Here is a 6,069-nt window from a genome sequence, read left to right as displayed (position 1 = left end):
CCGGATTTTCCTACAGAAAGTAGGACCTGTAGGACTTCTCCACCAGAAGCCTCTCCAAAGCAGTCCTTTCAGGGAGCCCAAGAATTATGATCTTCTTCCAGCTCAGTGGTAAGGAAGGTCATGCCCCTGCCAGCCCTGACCTCCTGGTTGTTAAGTTAACCTAGAGGAATGTGCTTCTTTCTTCCAGGAGAATGTTTCTATAGAACAATCTATAAAGTATAACCTAGAGCTATATTAAACCTACAAAAATCAACCTCCAACAGTGAGATACAGTTTTATATGATAAAATAGTGAGTACATTTTGTTAGGATCATTGAAAGTATTTTGTAACCTACACAAAGAGTATTTCATAGCTCCCAGGAGCCCTCCCAGCGCTCTCATTTGTCATTTCAAGCTTTAAGCTCGAACACAGAATATGAGGAGAGCAATCTAAGCATACGTTGTATTTTGGGGAACTCTATGTATGCAGTACTTATCCAATTAACCTGTGTTTAGCTAGCCTGCTCACGACGATGCTGTTTTTTTCAGAGCAACAAAGAAGAAATATGGATTACAAATTGGGACCTCACTGCCACCTCAAGTTTCTTTTTTTTAAAGTACAGTCATATTTTTCAGGTTCCATGTAAAGCGCTAGATTTTTCTGTTTCCCCATGAGAAAGGTTCTTTTTTCTGTTAAATTTAGATCAATCTATCCTTTGCAGGATCTTTAGAGAGGTTTATGATGATGTGTAGAGGGGTCTAGACGAACAGACTAATCAGAGACTATTTAGCTCTTTTTCCTGCTTACCCAGCAAACCTGACTGAGACTTCTGGGGGCAAGCATTCCTGGATATGGGTTTGAACCCTAAATACCAGATTTAATAGTTTTTCTGAAGGAAGAGCAGGGTGTCCCTGACTTTAACATATCATTGCTCATTGCAAAAAATATATGTATTAATGCAGATGCTAATAAGGTATGAAAAGATGGGAGGAAAAAAGCAACAGGAAACAGAAATGCAGAATTTAGTCACCTCTTTTTAGGGCTGGGGAGTGGCTTTGTTAATCTCAAGGTGGGAATTATTGGCTGCTTTTACAGTGAGGCAGTAAAGGTTTTTCTTTATTCAAAAATATACACTGGATCCCAAAGATTTCTATTCAAAATATAAGCTAAAATGAGTATTCTAATATAGGACATGAAATGTTAAGTTGAAAGGGCTCAAAGTAAAAAAAAAAATATATATATATATATATATATACAAAAGTACATGTGTACACATGCATGCTTGCATGCATATATATATATATACACGAGTACATGTGTACACATGCATGCTTGCGTGCATATATATATATACACGAGTACATGTGTACACATGCATGCTTGCGTGCATATATATATACACGAGTACATGTGTACACATGCATGCTTGCGTGCATATATATATATACACGAGTACATGTGTACACATGCATGCTTGCGTGCATATATATATATACACGAGTACATGTGTACACATGCATGCTTGCGTGCATATATATATACACGAGTACATGTGTACACATGCATGCTTGCGTGCATATATATATATATATATACATACACACATGCCAATGAGTGAGTATGTAGATAGTGTGTGCATGTGTATGTGTAAACTCTGCCCCTGTGTCAAGCTTGATGCTAGGCATGGTGATAGGTGCTAGAAACTGGAATATAGTGGTTAAAAAAATGATTATATAAAGGCCACAGAAATAAAAGTAAAATTGAAACTGATATAAGCACAGTGAAGGAAAAAAATTAGGGATGGGAAAGAACGTAAGCAGGGCGTTCTATGGTAATGGCAGCGTGCACAACAGAAGGGAGTCAGGGGCATTCTTCTAAGTGGAATCAAGAGGACAAGCACTTTCTCCATTATTAATCACTAAGCAATTGCTGGTTCATGACCACCGATGGACAATGGGATCAGGCCTCCTACCAGTCCAGGATAAATAGTTAGAAGAACAAATTCCGGAACATCAAATGGAAAGAAATATGGCAAATTGGAAGAACTGTTATAAAGAACTCAGAGTCAAGACAGGATCCTACAGACGGACGGGCTCTAAAAGGCCATCCCTTCTAACTACCCAGTGGCTACTCACATCCTCTCCACTCTTGGTCAGGGAAACACCAGGCAATACCTGGGCCCAATCCATCTTTGGCATTTCTTACCCTTGGAAAACTTCTCTTTCATTGAGCTGAGCTCTGTCTTCCTGCAAAAACCACTCCACCCATTGTTCTTGGAACAAATTTGGGGAAAATACAAAGACTGTCTCCCTTGTTAACAGCACCTGGAACATGGCAGGGACTCAACAAGAATGTGCTGAATGGATGAGTGAAGCATGGAGAGAATAAATAAATGCAGACTAACATCAAAAGAGAGTCTTCTGGATGAAATGCATTTTAACTAGGCTAAAAAAACTAATGGGGGGAAGTTCTCTGAATATTTTCTAACTAAATTGATTTTTGAGTTCGCGTATATGAAAGCAAGGAGATAAGTCCAAGGACCTCTGAAGTCTTTCCAGTTTCATAATTCTATTCACACTAATTATGTAACCAATTTCTTGAACATCCATACATCTCTTCAATACACAGCCATGTGCAGAATGCAGCTGGACCTACACCAAAGGTCAGTAGAACAAATATTCATTAGATAATGTGAGAGGTAAAATCCAAAGTCAGCAATCCATATGATCATTTACTCTGCCCTGTGTCTTGTGTAAATCAGGTTTCCAAATGAATCCTCCTCCTTCAGTTATTTTGCTTGGCTAACAAGCATTGCTGTCCTATATCTGCTGAGTAGAAATTTTATTTATAAGTGAATCATGATTCACAATTCTCCAATCTATGTAAAAATCATCACTTAGCTTCCCACCAACAACTTTGGCTACACAAATTATTGCTATAGTTACTGTGGGGCAGCCAGTTGTCAAATGTACAACATTCTCTGCATAGGAAAGAGAGGAAAAGAGGCAGGAAAGAGATTATAGGGGGTTGGAGAGAGAGAGAAGTTAAGTGAAGAAATTATTTTTTAAGCACTGCCAGAAATCAATAATTCTTTAAGAAATTATAGTATCTCACTTGAAGCACTAAGAAAATGGTTTGATGCTAGAGCTGCCCCTGTCTGAGGTCCATCCAGGGAACCAAAAGCCACAGAAGTTATATTTAACAGAATCTGACAAAGGGAATTGATTAAACAGGAAGTGTACAGAGTAAAGGTGTCCATTTCCCAGAGAACCAGATATGGACCCTAGAGAACCAAAATAATCTAGGATCCTCCAAAAAGTTATCTTGCCCAAAGATATGTTCTGGAGAATCCTGAGACCCCAAAAAAGCCCAAGGAGGAAGACTCAAAAGCATATAGCATGTGGGCCACAGTGGCTCAGCAGGCGGATTTCTCATCTGCCATGCCAGAGACCCGGGTTTGTTTCCTGGTGCCTGCCCATGTTTTAAAAAAATAAAAAGCATATAGGGATGCTGCTGACCCTCACCTTGATCAAGATGGCAGAGCAATATGCCTTAGGGCTCCACCCCTCACAGAAGCTTTGAGCAACCAACAAGAACTGGTAGAAATCTATTTTTCAAAGTTCTAGAAAATATTTAAAAGACTAGAGTAACAGGGTGAGTACCAAATCAAAAAAGGGTCATACATAAGTAGGGTCTTGGTAGTACTCTGGCTGGCCCCTCCCCCATTCCTCACTGACTTGGCATGGAGCCTGCCCATACATCCTGTATAGAGTCCTAGTCCCAGTTCCAAAGGGAGCGACATAACACTCTTACACATACTTGGAGAATGTATGTCTGGCCCAATATGTCTGGTGGTGGCTTGAGGGACTCTACATCCCATACCTTACCCTGAGGGCAGAAGGGAGCTCATAGAGGTCTTGTTAATTAAATGCCTTTGGCATGGGGTTACTGACTGTAGGACATATAGGGCAGTTCCCAGGGTGGTAAGGAAACTGTTTCCTAGGAAAAAGGAAACATTTGTACCCATGTAAATAGAAGAATTCCCAGAGGCACATGTGCATATCTAAGACAAGATACATAAACAGAAAGTATCTGGGTAGTCCCTATATTTTCGCTTCTAGCTATTCTTTAAACTCATTGTATGGATAAACCCTATAGGAGAGGAAGGCGGGGCCAAGATGGCGGCTTAGTAAGGTGCGCGCGTCTTGGTTCCTCCTCCAGAGCAACTACTAGGTGAACAGAAACAGTGCAGAACAGCTCCCGGGGCCATGGCAGGGAATGGACACACAGCGTACCCCAGTCTGGGCTGGCTAGACTGACTGCGAGACTCTGCTGCGGTGAGATCCCCGAGCGGTGCGCGCTTCCCTGAGCCGCAGCAGCTGGCGGCCAGAGCTCCTCCCTCCCTCCTTCCCGGGCTGGCTGAGAGTCTCGGAGAGGCAAGTTTCCCAAGCCGCGGCGGCCGGCGCCCCTCTTTTGCGGGCGGCTTCCTGGACCGGCTACGAGCCTCGGATCAGAGAGCTACCCAAGCCGCGGTGGCCGGCAACCAGCACCCCTCCCCGGCGGGTGGCTTCCTGGTCCGGTGGCGAGTTCCCCAGGCCACGGCGGCCAGCAACCGGCGCCCCTCCCCCGCAGGCAGCTTCCTGGTCCAGTGGCGAGTTCCCCGGGCCACGGCGGCCGGCGACCGACACCCCTCCAGGGAGAGGAGGGAATTTCCGACAGTGGCAGGGACTAGGTCCAACCAAACACCAACAGGGGCATTAATAAAGGAGCCACAGGGTCCCCTCAAGCCGCGGCGGCTGGCGCCCCCACCACGCGTGGCCCCCCGGACCAACTGAGAGAATTGGATCGGAAATCCCCAGGCCGCGGAGAACGGTGACCGGGGGTGGGGGGGGATCCCTTCCAAACACGTGAGACAGACGTGTGCCACGAGCGCCACCTACTGGGCAGGATAAGAAAAACAGAACCCAGAGATTTCACAGAAAAATCTTCCAACCTGTTGGGTCCAACACCTAGGGAAATCTAACTAAATGCCCAGACCCCAGCAGAAGATAACGGACCACACTCAGAAGATTGAAGATATGGCCCAGTCAAAGGAACAAACCAATAGTTCAAATGAGATACAGGAGCTGAGACAACTAATGCTGAATATACGAGCAGAAATGGAAAACCTCTTCAAAAACGAAATCGATAAATTGAGGGAGGACATGAAGAAGACATGGGCTGAACAAAAAGAAGAAATAGAAAACCTGAAAAAACAAATCACAGAACTTATGGAAGTGAAGGATAAAGTTGAAAAGATGGAAAAAACAATGGATACCTACAATGATAGATTTAAAGAGACAGAAGCCAGAATTAGCAATTTGGAGGATGGAACATCTGAATTCCAAAAAGAAACAGAAACTATCGGGAAAAGAATGGAAAAATTTGAACAGGGTATCAGGGAACTCAAGGACAATATGAACCGCACAAATATACGTGTTGTGGGTGTCCCAGAAGGAGAAGAGAAGGGAAAAGGAGGAGAAAAACTAATGGAAGAAATTATCACTGAAAATTTCCCAACTCTTATGAAAGACCTAAAATTACAGATCCAAGAAGTGCAGCGCACCCCAAAGAGATTAGACCCAAACCCTATAGGAGAGCACTCCCACAAGTCAATCTGCAAGGACTCAAAAAGATGTTTTCTTTTTTATTCTTTTTCTTTTTCTTTTTTTTTGTTAGCTCATGTCATTCAAGGAAAGTTCTGTCATAACAGAAGCTGGATATAGGCTTAAAAGACAGATACTTCAGTGTCTAAATTCCAGTGACAACACATTAAAATATCAAATGACCAGGCTTCAACAAAAGTTTACAGAACATGCAAAGAAACAGGAAATGATAGCCCAGGCAAAGGAGAAAATTAAAGCATTGGAAACTACGAATGAAGAGGACCAATCTTGAGACATTCCAGCAAAGAATTTTAAAAAGTGATCCTAAAAAAGCTCAAAGAGCTAAAGGAAAATGTGGACAAAGAACTAAAAAAAATTAAGAAAACAATAGATGAACATAAAAAGAATATTAATAGAAAGATGGAAATAATAAAAAGGAACCAC

The sequence above is a fragment of the Tamandua tetradactyla genome, chromosome 12 (genome assembly GCF_023851605.1).
Source record: "Tamandua tetradactyla isolate mTamTet1 chromosome 12, mTamTet1.pri, whole genome shotgun sequence".
NCBI lineage: Eukaryota > Metazoa > Chordata > Mammalia > Pilosa > Myrmecophagidae > Tamandua > Tamandua tetradactyla.
This window is presented reverse-complemented; position numbering follows the sequence as displayed.